General features: G+C 45.6%; 1 long non-coding RNA gene across 1 annotated transcript in view; it reads left to right on the top strand.

Annotated features, from left to right (window-relative positions):
• LOC144771563 (uncharacterized) overlaps positions 1-15730 on the top strand; it is a 161634-nt gene that overhangs the window by 73315 nt on the left and 72589 nt on the right. Inside the window, exon 2 of the long non-coding RNA XR_013599352.1 lies at positions 12138-12180. This is a non-coding gene — a long non-coding RNA (uncharacterized LOC144771563). The remainder of the gene's footprint in view (positions 1-12137; positions 12181-15730) is intronic.

The following is a 15730-nucleotide window of genomic DNA, read 5'->3' as shown; positions in this document are numbered from 1 at the left end:
ACGCAGGAGAACCTCCTGAAATGTGCTAATATCGTCTATCGGAGACACCCTAGTCTCCGGCGAATCGGACAGCGTGGGCGAGTAGGAACGGGTCCCAGAAGGAGAACGTGACCTGGACCGACGTCTCTTGTGATGATGCCTGGATCGTGATGAAGATCCGCGGCCACTCCTCGATCTGTCCCGTCTCCCCGAGCGAGACCTCGACCTCTTGGGCCTCGGACGCTCCTTCGGCCTCCCAGGGTCAGGAGCTCCAGGCTTCTTAGGAGTCTTCTTCGGAGGCGTCGGGAACTTAGGCATCGACACCTCCCTCGGTGGGATCGGGGGTGGAGGGGCAACCGGACGCGGGTCCCGCGGAGCCGGCTTCGGAGGCGGGGTAGGGGCCTTCGGAGGAGGACCCTTCGGCACAGCAGGCCGCGGAGGAGGCGTAGACGGCTTCATCGGAGTATCCACCCCGGAATGCGCCGGTCCCGGCGAGCCATCACCTCTACCAGAGAGTGGGGAGCCCCCCACAGTCCTGGGCCTGTCCTTAGGACCTACAGACGCTGAAGACCGGTGTCCAGACGACGACCGATGTCCCCTCGACGTCGAACGGTCCTTCGGCGTCGACCGAATCACACTCCTCGACGTCGAACCGTGTCGTCGTCTCGACGTCGACCCCGACCAGATCGACGAGCCACGAAACCTCGACGACGGGCGATGGTGCCTCGACGGCGACCTCGACCTCTTCGCCGGTCTCGACGTCGACTTCCTGGATCGCTTCGACGGCGACCCTTTGGATCTCCTCGACGTCGACCTCTCCGACCTTCTCGACGTCGATCTTCTCGACCGTCTCGACGTCGGCCTTTTGGAATGCTTCGACGTCGACCTCTTCGGCGCCGGAGATGCCTTTTGTCTCGACGGCGACCTTGACGACGAGGATCCCCTCGACGACGATGTCCTCGACGGCGAACGGCGGTGTCGCCTCGACGGCGAGCGCCGACGCCGGGCCCTCCGATGTCGATCACTCGACGCCGACAGCGACGACGAGGATATCGACACCGGCTTCGACGGCGGCCGGAACACGTTCCTCGACGTCGACGGGCGACGTTTTCTCGACCCAGAGCCCTGGGGAGACCTGGAACTGGCCGTTGACCGTCCCCTCGACGTCGTGGTCAGCGCAACTGACCCAGACGGAGACCTTGGGCGCGGGCTGGTCTTCCTGCCCCTGGGGAGCCCCCCAGAGGCCTCAGCATGGGTAGAAGGAGCCCCTCCTGACCCACCTCGTGCCTTCAGCTTCCTCTCCTCAAGCCCCTGAAGCCTGATCTTCTTCCTCTCCTTCAGGGTCCTTCCAGAGAAGCTTCTGCAGATCCTACACTCCTCAGGGATGTGGGAAGAGGGAAGGCAGAGAATACAGACCTCATGGGAGTCTGTCTTGGCCTTCTTTCTTGAGCACTCAGGGCACTTGTCGAATAATGCAGGCATTATTGGACAAAAAAGAGTGCAGAAACACAGAAAGAAAGTCACCAGAGTACTTTAAAAGTACCAAAAATCGAAATCAGTGTAAAACACCAACAAAAACCCTTGAAAGGGAGAGCTCAATGCTCCAGGGTCCTGCTTGCAGGAGCCGGAAAAAAGAACTGAGGCTAAGTTGGACCTGCTATGCATTCTGGGATACTGAGAGAAGGTTCTGGAAGGTTCTCTTAAAGGCACAGTATCCTAATTAAGCCACATAATGGCAGCCTATGGGGCTTGTCTGTCCAGGTTCTTCTCTCTATCATTCCTGAGGGATTTTGCTGTTAAGCAAGGGAAATCTGTACAGGCTTTGCTGTTTTGTGGATTTTATGGTGGAAATTTCTAGTTGAAGTACTGGACAGTGTAGCCTTTTGGCTGCATTATCTGTCTTTAAATTCTCTCTTAAGTGTCTATGCATTTTCTGCATTTTTTGACACTGTAAGAGATTATTTTTGATTGCTCCGGGGTCCACGCACATGGGCGGGACTATTCACTAGATTATGACTATACACAGAGATCCCCTACTACAGAACCAGGCATCCATTTCCTCTCTCCATTACCAAAAGACAATATTGTGTTTCTACTGGAGGCGCCCCCTTTCGCTTTTGAACTATTTTTAGCAAGGAGGTTGCCTGTTAATTACAAAAAACAGGAAAGTCCAGTTGCAGATAGGCCTCGATGAGAAGGAAGCAAGGCAGTCCCCTCTTTGTGGACAGTTAATCACCATATACTGAGTGCAGCCCAAAGGATGGTGATTTAAAAACGTGTTACACCTAAGGTCCCAAGCTGATAAAACACGAAGCACAACCAGCAATAAATGCTACACAGGTTCTCAAAATGCCTCCCTTTAGGAACTGTAGGAGTAAAGGCAATAGTATACAGCAAGAACTACTCCCAAATAAAGCTGCAGCACCTTGTAACGAAGCTGCATTGCTTCTTCAGCTGCAACCAGTATATTGACCTAAGAACCATCAAACACAGTACACGTCCTCCATCGCCACCAAACTGCATTCATTGCAACCACCGTTCATGCTTTTGTACATATATATATATATATATATATATATATATATATATATATATATATATATATATATATATATATATATATATATATATATATATATATATGTTTATGCAAGTGTATGGGTACACATCAGTTGTTCTATGATTGCCCTTAAACCCTGTGGAAAGTGTGAGGCACGACTTATGCTAAGCAAAACAAAGAAAAACAAATGCATGTAAAGCAAACACTGCCAAAGCCAGTAGATCTGGCCCTGTCAAGTCTGCAATGTTTTTTAAAAATTTTTTTACACTGCAATATGCAAAAAAAAGGCATAGTATCAGCAGCCTCGGCACGCCAGCCCGCCACCAAAATGCACTCCATGTCAGGTACACGTGCACATGCAATCAGGACAAATGCTCTCGTTCTCAGTGAAGGGAGCGAGTGGGTTAATCCATTCCCCCACGCTGCACGCTGCGGTGGGAGGAAGCAAAAAGTGAATGACACTTGAACAGAGTAATGAGTGAAGAGGGTTGGCTGAAAGCCCTTGTCTTTATGTATATGCTTTAATGATGAATGTTTGGAAAGCATAAGGTTAGTGAGACAGCTACTCCTGTCACTAGGTGAATCCTACAGACGTGGTTAGCGGTAAAATGTGCATGAATAGATTTCGTGTTGTCCGCCACACCGAAAAGTTTCCCTTGAAATGAAGCTTGCAGAAAAAGGTAGAGCAGCAGCGAATTGGGACAGGTTAATTGTATTGAACACACTTGTAATAGTGACCTTGTAAGTCAGTGCTAGTATAGTAATTCAAGTTTCATATCTTGTTGCAAATTGTGTTGTGTTGTCATGTCTGGGGGTGTCCTGTGTTTAGTTGTTTGCTTCCTAATCTGTGTATTGCAGCCATGAGTCTGCAACAAAGGTGTCCTTGTTCGTTTAAGCTGTGCCTCAGGGCTGTGCGATACTTATAAAATGAAAATTGCTCATTTTCAAAAAGCTTTTCAAGTGTGTAATTGCCCAGTTTCTTATTAAACAATAGAACCCACTCATCGTGGCGCAACGCATATTTTCAGAAGATATTATATATTCACGGTTCAGTTGTGCTGAACCTATTGAATCTACTAGGAGAACACTGGGGCGTGGCTCCCTAAACACAGTTAATTATGAATGCGACTGAAAGAAGAGAGAGAGGACAGCCACATGGTCCACACTTCTCATCTGAAAGTGCAGATACAAAGCCTTACACACATAAGTGTGTTGTCACGGAAGCTCCTAGCTATCAATTTAAAGTGTTAAAATTGCACGTGCTAGTAATGATAAAACCAGTTATATAAGGCCACATTCGGTATAATCTTTTCCCCCAGGTTCAAATCCATCGAAAATCACTCTGAACCTTGACTCCCTTTCAAATGCGCTCTTGTGCTTTTCTGTGCTTTGCTGTGTGGGAGGCAGTGCCAAACCCATTTAAGAACCAACCTGTAGATAGCAAAATGTAGACATTGTTTTTAACACTGTGGAAGAGAGTAATCTTATGAGGTCTATGTCCTTCAATGGACACTCACTGTTCTCGAAAGGACTTTCCATGCATGCCTCCGGGAGGTTGTTTCTATCCTGGGAAGCCGAAGTTCTGATTTTGGTATTTTAATCTACTTTTGGAAGTTGGCAATGAAACGATTTCTTGGGGAATGAAAAGTACATTTTTGCTCCTAATGTGTTGTGTTTATTAGGAATAAATTAGAAGTATCTTCTACTTAAAACGAAAGGCATTAGTTTGCTATAATTGCAGATCACCTTGTAGTGTAAATTCAGAAAAATAAGGATGTGTTTTTCACATTGCAAGCCCTCTCCTTTGTGACCAGGCAGCATCAATAGTGAGGCTTCTTTAGGGAAAATCACTACTGACGGTGATATATTGTGCCATAATGTGATGTGTAATGTTATGGGATCAAATCTCGTCTAGGTCAACTCCGCATTGCATTTTCCTAATGTTGGTATATTGAATGCCACCAAGTTTACAGTGCTTAGAAACGACAAAGATGCAGTATTGAATGCCGTTGCGAAAGGCGAGCTATTACTTGCACTGTATCACCGATTATTCGGAACACAAAAGATGATTAAGTAAATTTTTTTTCAGGACACACCTTGATGTCTCCTAAGATATAGAGAAAGTAACGAAAAATATATTACCGAGCTGGTCATAATGGTGACCTAGGGCAAAAATCATTAGATAGTCCTGCTCTACCAGCCTTGTTCTTGCCACCTCCTATGAGGGCCACTGGTTTGTGCCGTGCAACTTGGTGGGAGGCTGAACTACCCAGTGCCAGGAATCTTCATGGTCTCTGGTGATCGCCACTTGAGACCGTTTTCATCAACCTCAGTTCTAGCCGGGTTCACGGGGTAGCTGGTCTTATAAGGAGGTCCGAATAACATGATCACTATGATGAATACTCCCAAAAATGGTGTGGAAAGGAGAGGGAGAACAGTTCCGTCTTGGAATCAAGGAGGGTCTTTCATAAAGTTGGGCCTAGCTCTTCTATTGGCTTTAACACAGCTCCATAGTGGACCACGAGGGCTGCTGAAGCTGCTGGGAAAATCAGAGTCACTTGGATGACTGGAGGCATGAGGCCGCTGCCTGCATCACCTGTCTGGTAGAGCTGGAGAGCGACTACTTGATAAGATCTGGTTGTGCAAGATTCAGTCAGAGCTACTGTTTTGGAAGGTAGAAGTGCTAAGGAACCATTCAAAGGGTACAGGGGGAGGTTGGAGATCGCTCTTCTCCTGTCGAACATAGTTTTGAAGCTGAAGACTGATGAGGAATTAAGAGAACCACTCCTAATGTCTCTGAGAAAAAGATACCTCTTTATAGGTGTATGCAAAAACATATTGATCATGCATCTTCCCTAAATTGGGAGATAAGGGTAAACTATCTGTGTAATCCACAGATTGCATATTTATTAGGTAAAGAAATTACTCTTGAGAAATAAATATTGGAAAATTTCAAATTACTTTTGTTAAACAAAAAAGGGCAATCACAATAAACGTGTGCTTCTGGATAGCTGTACCCTCTTACCCTAAATCTCTTCCTTATATATATATATTTTTTTGTCCTCATCTCACCTCAGACTCCGGCAGATCTTAACAAGTCGATATGTATTCAAACTGGGCGCCTCTCGACTGACTGCCTTTGCCTAGCCAACCATGGCCTTCCTCTTTATCCCGAGGGCAGGTACAATCATTAGTCAAAAAGTACCGGTTGCTCAAACTTAGTTATAGGCTCGTGGTTGAAAGATAAAACTATTCCAGTCATCACGGATGCAACCAGAGATCTTTCAGACTCACCTATCTCAATGGAGGAGATTACGTAGCAAATAAAAAGGGCCAAAACTAAGAAGGATGCGGGTCTTGATGCCCTTCCCAGCGAAATCTATAAAATCTTGCTCGACTATCTTTTACCGGTGCTCCACAGTTTATTCACGATGATCTACAGCCCAGCAGGGAAGGTCCCTAGCTCATGGAAGGAGGCTACGATAGTTTTGCTAATGAAGCCAGGGATGGACCCTCTGTTACCTGGCTCTTATCGCCCAAACTCCCTGCTTAAACAGAGGGGACCCCTTGACGGTAGTGGCTTTAGATGCTGCTAAAGCTTTCGATCGAGTGTGCTGGAAATATCTATGGGCAGTGTTGGAGGGAATGGGTATGTGTCAGACTTTTGTTCAGACCTTAAAGAATAGCTACCAGGGAGCATCGGCGAAGATTCTATTAAATGGCTCCTTGACTTCTAGTTTCGAAATTCAAAGAGGGACGAGACAGGGGTGCCCCCGTCCCCCCTCTTGTTCAATATCTATATTGAGCCCCTTGCGCAGGCAATTAGGCAGGATAATAACATAAGTCCTTTTAAGTCAGGAGATTACCAATCCTAAATTGCCCTATATGCAGACGATGTCATAATCTATACTGCAAATCCCGACATCTCTATCCCGCATTTAGGAATTCTGTTGGCGGAGTTCGGCGCCATTTCAGGGTATATGGCAAACTCTGATAAAACTGAGATTATGTGTTGGAATTCGGTGTATAGTCAAGGTCCAGAAAGTAAGGAGTTTAAATACTTGGGGATAAAGATTGTAAAGGACTTAAATAAAATACTGTTCATCAACTGGAAAAAGGTTGAAAATGATGTAGACTTTCTCTTCGCCAGGTGGAAAAACCTCCCTTTATCGATCTACAGGAGGGTCAACCTGGTGAAGATGTTGGTTCTACCTAAATTGACCTTTCTTTTTGGGGCGGTCCCTCTTACCTTTCTGCAGGAATGCATCAATAAGATCCAGGGGAAGATAGGTAGCTTTATTAGGGGGCAGAAAAGAGCCAGGCTCTCTTGGAAGAAACTGAGAAGGAAGCTCTTGAAAGGGGGCATGGGACTCCCAGATATAAATGTATATTTGTTGGCCTTTCAATTTAAGGGCATAAGAATGCTACTAACTACACCGGCGGAAACCTCTTGGGGTAGGCTTTTGGGGGGGAACTTCTTCTTTATATTTCTATCCTTTTGAATTAAATGACCTGGATTGCAGTTACTTCTTGAACTGTGAGGTTGAGAGGTGTCTCGCTTCCCCTTTGATTGCACTGTCATTTTAAGTTGGACATGGGATGGAACTTTTATAACTTTTACATTGTCTCAGATGCATTAAAGTATAACCGATTGACCTTCATCATGGTGAAATATTCTTTACAAAGAAACACGCCTCCTAAAATAGATATGTGCAATAAACGGGTAAATGAGTCTTAAGGTATCACTTATGCCGGGCTCCTCAAATTATCTTAACTGCTTGTGCTTACTGTTTCTCTAGGAGGGAGCACTTCTCTGCCCTAGGTGATTGATTCACGGCTTGTGGGGCTATAGCTAGTGTTGACCCCTCTGTGAGAGTTGTTAATATGGGTCAGAGGTACTTGCTCCAGTTGTAATAGTAGTTTAGTTGATGTGGTCCTGGGATCACTGTACTCTTGGACTTCTGACTGCATAATAACTTACTTCCTGGGTGTATTAATCTCTGAGTTGAAAACAGGAGTAGTTCAAGGCTTACTCAAGGAGGTGATGTAGATGACACTCCGAATACTCTAGGACAGTAAGATACCTGTTAATACCCGATGGTCCAGTCAGCTCTTTTCTTTGTAAGTCATTTCAGAGACCTAAGAATAATAAATATAGTGTAGTAAAGAAGAACAAAGGAATTCAGAACTGTCTAGTTTCTCCTGGTCAGAAATACCAGGAGAAACTAGACACTAGTTGCACAAAATGCTATAAGAAGTTTCACATAAGGGCCAATGCAATATATTACTCAATGGAGGGGTTTACAAAGCCCAAGATGAGATAATGCTGCCTATCCAGAGCATGGGAATATTGCTACATGCTCAGCAATTCTAGTTCATGAACAAGAAGTGGGGGACGAGTTGGTGGCAAGTGAGAAATGTATTGCTTCCCCCTCGCTCCACATTGACCAGTTCTTCCCTCGCCCCTCCCTGTTCGGCTTGTTTTGTTTTTTAAATTTATAACCCCCCAACCAGCTTCTGCAGTGCGTCCCCTCATTCCTTCTGCTCACTCCCCTCACTCCACCGTTGCTCCCCCTTCCCAGTCTTGGATTTTTTTTCCTTTCTTGGAGTTTGGAGGACTGAGCAGCAGCAATTTGTGGCCGGACCACTCCAATTTTAGCTTCCACTCCACGAAAATTGGTGCCCACCATCTTGATACTGCATATTAAAACAAAAACATGGCTGCCATAATATGACCTATGCGCATGCATGCATCCCATAGCATCATGATCAATATGTACACATGCGTGAGGATGCATGCCCGTCTATACATCAGCGTGTTTTTTTAAAGTATTTTTTTTACAATTCTGTTCTGCATCAGCAGACAAGCATTTTTTTTTGTCAGTGCAGACCAGTATCAGCAAAAAAGAATTGGCAAAGGGTAAGGGTCAGTTAATACCGTGGAAAAGCGAGACCTCTTGGCATTACCAGTACGTTTTGCTTATTTTAATCAACGTTAACTCTGAAAGCATTACTTGTGTTTTTTATTTGTATTTCTCTCCAAGAGCAAGGGATAATTCTTACCCATGTACTGTTTTTTCTTCAGATCTCCAGATATAGATGTTAAGTGTGGGAGGCAGGTGATTGGTAGCTTTGGATGCTGTGAGTGAAGTCGCCTGAAAAGCTGTTAGTCAGCCTTTTGTCCTGTTGTCATGTTTGACATCCAGTAAGAACGTTGTGCCTCTGATGGGTGGCGTGATTGTTTCAAGCATTGTCTGTCACATGTGTGGTTTCGTCTCAAATTGCGGAAATTACTGTTTTTTTACGTAGCAGTAACAGGACACGAGCAGTCTACATTAGAGTTTCTGATCTTATCGCCACTTAGTACTTCCATAAGACGAGAACTCCTAGTCCCTACAGAAATACTGGCGCTTCCTGGAGCTTAGCATTAAGCTGCTAAATTCCACTACTATTCTGCATAAACTCAGAGGGTGGAAACATCAACGTAGTCACTTGACATGGAAAACTTTGACAAATCTTGCTATTTATAAAATAAATAAATTAAGCAAATTGCATATTATTAAAAGTATAAATTCATTACTTTTCTTAAGTATGCAAGCACTCTTAAATAGCACCAATTATGAAGTGGACTCGATCTTGTTTTCCATAGCAGTTCAGCAAGTTGTAGATTCTGTCCTATGTTGACCCGCTGCTTATAGACGCCAGATAGTAGACGCATTATTGAAGACCTACGGTAGGTGTGTTGGGTATCCATACCTGCCCCAAGTACAGTCCCACCACCTTTCCATGAGCTAGAGGAGTCTTTCGGTGTCTTACCTTACCCAGGGTTCCGAAGGACTTGAATAAGTAGAGCAACCACATGGTACCCGGGTCATCGTGCGACTTTCCTTGTTTGCATGGTACAGTACTGGCAAAATAGTTCACCTTACTAATGCATTCTCGGTGTGTGTTTTACAAAGAGTAATCAAATGAGCAGCAGTTATTTGGGCCATAGTAATGCCTGCATTTACAGTTCTACAAGGTAAAGTAACTGCTACCGCAGGTGCTAAAATTAATTATTGTTTACATTTTCAATTGTATGCTTCATAGCAAAGGAAGGGCTGCCGGAGAGGGCTTTCCATTTTAGGCAGAGAGCACTTCAGGTAAAACTAACTAATCTACTTAAAGAACTGATCAGACCTCTTTTTCGTGCTGTAGTCTGTAAGTATTAGATTCATAAAGTGCTGTCCGTTCCAGGCCAGAAAGTGGCTTAATATTTACAGTTGCAGGGAAATGACCGATTTGAGTTCTGAAAAAGCCTTCCATTCACACCTAGAGTAGAGTAAAGGGATGGTCTGACATTCGTTTCACTCTCATTCAAGCAGATGCATTATAGTTTGCACCGAGAAATGCATAAACCCATAGTATTCTTTCACTCTGCTGCTCTACTTAGAGAGAAGGATCACAGGACTTTTACAACATAGAAATAAGAAGTTTTCTTTATATGAGCTTGTCGGACACCCAAGTGCTGCAGATGGCCCAAATCATGACCATACTGTGCTAACCGGGAGCAACCAAGGCGACATCATGGCTGGCAGACCATGCTCTATTGTTGAGTTATGTGAATCCTGTATCCTCCATAAACTAAGGGGAAATGTAGGCATGGAACTCCTCTAAGTGCATCAGTTGGAGTGAAACATTTTATTCCATTATAGTCCTTGCGGTCAGTCCTCCTACTACCTCCTTTCCACTGCTACGGTACATAGTTAAACAAAGTGGAAAAGGTAACTTGCTGCCTTCAAAAAATATATGGTTGTTAAAAGGTATTCAGTCTGATAAGACCTTGGTGGGAGTGTTTGTGCTAAGGGTGCCTGACAAACTTTGCAGCCAAACAAACCGAGAAGGCTGATCCTCAGTGCTGCAAACCATTGCCTAAAGGTTCGCAGAAAGGGACTGCATCGGTTAAGTAAATTCCAGGGTTGCATCTTTAAAGCATGTCCACGTTTTGACAGATAATGATCAATGGGAAAACGTTTTACCAATTTAGACAGAATAAGATAAAGCAATAACTATTGTAATCTTGAAACAAATATTGGTGCAACTGATGGCTGGCTAGCAGACTTACCTGCTGACCCCTCTAGGAGTGCAGTAGGCAGGGACTTTGTATGTCAGTAGTGGTGAGGCTGTTCCATAAGAGCATTTCCTAGGTGTTCGAGGAAGTGGGAACTGTGAGGGAATGGTGGACCCACTTTCAGAGGATCATGGTGCGCGATTCTGCTGAGACGACAGACTGGTGCTGTGGTTAGGATCTCTTTCCAAGGAGATTCTGCACATTAGTGTACTGCGTTGTCCATGGGTCTTTTGTAACATATATTTAAAACACCAGTGTTGAGAATGTACAAACATTTTTTAGCTATTTCCCAGTGTACCTTTTACAATCTTTTCTTCTGCTTTGTCGTCATTTACACAATCATAGCAAACTTAGTCTGTAGCACAAAACAAGGATTGCAGTCTGGTTGACGTGAGATTTTCATCAAACTTGCTCTATACCCTTTCTGTCATCCGAGATCTTGAGTACTTTCTACCCCCCACCCCCCCTATTTACAGTCCTTAAGTATTTATATAACTCGGTGTTGGCTTTGGCGACACCAGCGTTTCTGGATATAAAGGTGGATGTGACCCATAGGGACATCAAGGATTCAGTCTGAACTTGTCCTCCAAGGCTGATTTGGTAAAAAGTCTGTAAGTGAAGAACAACCTGGTCTTATGTCCTCAAAAGTTTATTGAAGAGTTTGCCACAAGATGCATTAAGAGAGGAATAACAATTTGGTCGACTTTTGGGGGGGTCTAGGAATTCGGAATTCAGTCAAGGGATGGTCTTTTGGACTTCCATTCTTTAGAAATCCTTTAGTGAGCATGCTAAATACCTGCCTGTGTTGTCCGAAACCACCAAAGCCAATTGCCTTAATAGTCACATTATTCTACATCATGTCCCCATCCCTGCTTGATGAGGTTATTTTTTCTGATATTTCTCTCCCCTCTGCTAAAACCATCCCATCTGCATACATTTGTGGGATTTCAAATCCGTGCCTATATATGTACCCACTTTATCATCGTTAAAGAAAAACATATTTTTGCTATTCACCACCTCTGTTTCCTTCCTCTCTCAGCCACTTCTGCTCTGCCCACCTACTTTATTTTGTTTCCTCCGAAACTCACTTCTATCCAAGTCACACTAATATTATGTTTTATATCTCAATTACTCTCCGCATGTTTTTCTTCCCTTGTCTCCTTCTCATTCTTTCACTTTTGTGGTGGACGTTCATAAAACTGTGCACTGTTTAGCAAGGAACTCTATTGGCTTACAAGGATGTATTCTCTAATATGACATGTCTTATGCAACTTGCACTTTGTGTTGTCATTTAACATTGTGAACAAGACATTTTAATGTAAAAAAAAAAATGCATCAATGAGTTGTTCAAAAGTTGCACTTCTTATTAATATATAAGACACCGATGAAACAAGACTGGCAGGAATCACATTGTTATTCATTTCATTGAGAACCTTCTTCAAGAAATGTGTCTAATTGAGATCTAATATTCACATTCTGTATTTTCAGGGAGAAACACAAGGCGTGCTTGATCCTTTCATACTTCTAAAAGGTATGTAAAAGAATGACAATTGGAAAATAATGTATAACTTGTTCAGAAAATGTTTTTTGTTCACGCTGTAAGACTCAGCGAAAGCTATTAACATTATTTGGTCTGAGTTTTCAGACTATTTAACGTTTTTTTATGTTCTGATTAACTGCTGTTAAAATTGTAGGGCATAGTTTAGGAAACCTAGTAGCATCAGTTTGTGATTTTTACATTGTATTCAATATCTGACATGTCCTTACTACTGTAACTAGTGTTCTTGTCGGTGCTACATTGTGTGGCTCCGTGATAATCATGTACTGCCCTGGAAGTGACCGAGCGGGCCTTCATATATGTTAGTTGACTTAAGTTTCTGTCTTTCGGTGCCCTTCCACACAAATCCAGAGCCCTGCTCCTTGACTCCAGCGTCTTCTGAATCCAATCCGATGCGCCCCGAATTCCCAGGGCCATACTCAAAGTGGACATGCTGCAGGTCTTTTAGATGCTGCCTGGTCCCTCTTGTGCCCCTTTGGGCCCCATAGACCAAACTGGGGCCTTCAGTTGGAATTCTGCTGGCCGGCCCTCCCATTATGCCAGCTAACTGCTCAAGACCTGCTTGCATGCCAGAATAGATGCAGGCAGAGGTTTCCACTCTGGCTACAGGGTCCACTCCAGTGCCTTCCATGCCAGTGCCGCTGTCAACTGTGCTGGTTCCAATATCGACATCGGTCTCTGACCCAAAACCAACATCGGCCTGTGCCAGGCCTTTATAAGAGTCAGGACGCAGCAGAATATGTTGTGTGCACTGTTAGACCCGGCTTCCTGGGCACCCGGGCACTCAGGCGTAACTGCGCTCCAATCGCATCAACTGGAGTGTTCCCTCACTGATGTCCTGGGGCCTCAGTACTAAAGGACCCAAAACTGGATAACCAAGTACTCCTCTCCAGCACTTGACTCTCTCAGGGTAGCGAGACAGAGCAGTCCAAGGCTTACTCAAGGAGGTGAGGTGGGGTTAGACATTCAGATTACAGTGTAAACCGTACCACCAGCTGATAAACTCAATGTCCAGTCAGTGCTTTACTTTTTATAAAAGAAAAGTACTTTAATACACATAAGATAATTATTCTACACATAAAACTAGGATAAACAGTGAAAACCAGAAGTCTCTACAACCCTCTGGGGCAGAGTTCTGACCCCGAACAGTATTATAGCGCCTAGACGCCAAGCACTATAAAAACACAGTTAACATGAAAACACACAGTAAGCATTGCATATTACAGATCATGTTACACAGGGCTGTTCTCATTCACTAGAGCCTTGATACCAAACTTTGTATTGAAAGGATATAGTTTCAGCATATGATGCAAAGTCAAATGGTCGTGATCAGGCCCATAACCCCCCACCCAAAGCAACATAAGTGCCCTCCCATTGTGAGTGAGGACACTGCTCTAGAGGTGTCAGGGATCTGATCAGAGGTGCCGGATGTCTTGGCACAGTTTACTGGAGTCCCACTAGTCCAGTAGCCACTGGCTAGCTGAAGAAGGGTAGTGGCTGGGCAGAGTGCCAGTTCACCCTGATACCCTCAGTGATCACACAAAGAAAGGTGGGGGTCTGCTTCACTGGCCTCTCTTCCCAGTTACTGCTTGTACAGGCTCCCACAGCGCAAGGGAGGAGCCTAGAGGGGATTTGATCTCACCTTCAAGGACTAGAATCAAGCATCCTCCTCTCTGGCTCTCGTCATGTGCTGCAAGCTTCTTTCCACCAGCCTCTGTGATGTGCTGTAAGCTTCCTCTCCACACTGGGTGATGTGCTGCAAGCTTCCTTCCCACACTGGGCAGCTGTCTGTAATTTCCTTGGTCCAAAGCGAACGCTCATCCAAGCCTCACAAACAGCTGGTCTGTAATGTTGCCTTGTTTCCAGACCGCAGTGAACAGAGTCTTATCTCTGTCTTCACACCGCGGGGTCGCGGCTGGTAACTGTCCGAGGGCTATGGTGTGGCCACTCGACAGTCATAGACCAGTCTTGAACAACAGCTGACCACTCAGGCCAGACTTTTATCACCTCTGATTGATAGGCTCATCCAATCCGAGGGTCTGCTACTTTTTACACCTCCAATCACAGACCATTCCACCACGTGTTCAATGCATGGGTAAAGCATGTAGCAGGTCGTGTTCTGGTATCAGGCTGCGCAACCCTCTAGAGAGGAATTTTAATTAACTCCAGCCCAGGAGGCCCTGACAAGTGAGGGAGGGTCCTATCCACACAGTTAGTGCAGCTAAACCCAGATAAGAGCTGAGGGTCTCCCCCAGCCCACCAGGCCTTCCCAAGGAAATAGGGAGGGGGACGGGGGAGCTGGGATGTCCAGCAGGACAGTTCGCATTCCTCACACTGGCTCAAATCACCATTCTTCCCCTGTACACCCACGGGCTCTCAAACACACATCAGCCAGACAACGGCAACAGGCCCACAGGCATGGCAAACTGCACAGACTTGGTCAGGAGGGTGCCTAGGGACTCACCCCTCCTGACTATAGATTTATTGCTGCCACCACTGTCAGTCTACCACAGCCATAATAGAGAGGGCAGTAGCCACTCTCTGAAAAATAGGGGTGCACTAGGCATGCCCCCTCGACCTCAGAGCCAAGCTCTAGGGTCTCAATCCAGGTAAACCGGGAGACCCTCAGTGGACATGTATGATTGTCATGCTCACTGAGGTAGGGATCTAGAAACTATACAGTAGCTTTTTGAGTGACTTGCCTGGAGATTAGCATAAGGCAGGGGAAGCACTCTCTCCAGAGACATGCAGGAGACTTCCCGTCCCAACATGCACTTAACGGGACAATGATTGCATAGGCTGCACTAGCAGGACCAGGTAGTGCTTAGATGGCGCGTTTGGATGCAGGCAGCTGGATTTTCTGGCCTTCTTACCTCAGGGCCGGCCCTAGGCATGTGCAAACTGTGCACCTGCACAGGGCCGCCAAACCCCAGGGGCCGCCACGACGACGGACGAGGATCGATCGGAACCTGGATCACTGGCGGCCCCCTGGATTTGGCGGCCTCCGCCGGGCAATGGCATTTGGCAGCGACGCGTGAGCGTTGTTGTTGTTTAGTAAACTTTCGTTTTTGGTTTCACTTGGCTTGCCCAGGAGGCAGCCAGCCAGCAGCAGTTTGGGTCCCAGGGCCGTCAATCTTAGCCCTATGACGACGTGATGACGGCCCTGGGACAGCCCACGCGCACTGTGCGCAGTGCGCACAACTATTAAGCTCTTAGCCGCTCGCTCAGTGACGCGTCAGTGTGGTCAGGTCACGCTCCGCCAGGGACGGAGAGTGCATCAGTGAGCGGTGGTGCGTCGTCACTCATCGTCATCGTGTGAGATTGAGAGAATCTCATAAAGAACAATTAATAAACGTCAGACTCGTCCTGTCGCCACGATCATCGAATTCACAGACAGAGAACACCTGTCCAACTACTAGTCGGCACTATCTCGACTTCCCCGAGTCCGACTAGTCCCGGCCCTTCAAATAACGCCGGTGAGAGTCAAATAGAATTAAGATTGGATAAACTGGAAAGAAACCTG

The sequence above is a fragment of the Lissotriton helveticus genome, chromosome 8 (assembly GCF_964261635.1).
Source record: "Lissotriton helveticus chromosome 8, aLisHel1.1, whole genome shotgun sequence".
In the NCBI taxonomy this organism is placed as follows: Eukaryota; Metazoa; Chordata; class Amphibia; order Caudata; family Salamandridae; genus Lissotriton; species Lissotriton helveticus.
Note: the sequence above shows the minus strand (reverse complement) of the source record. Positions and strands in the feature narration are given on the sequence as shown.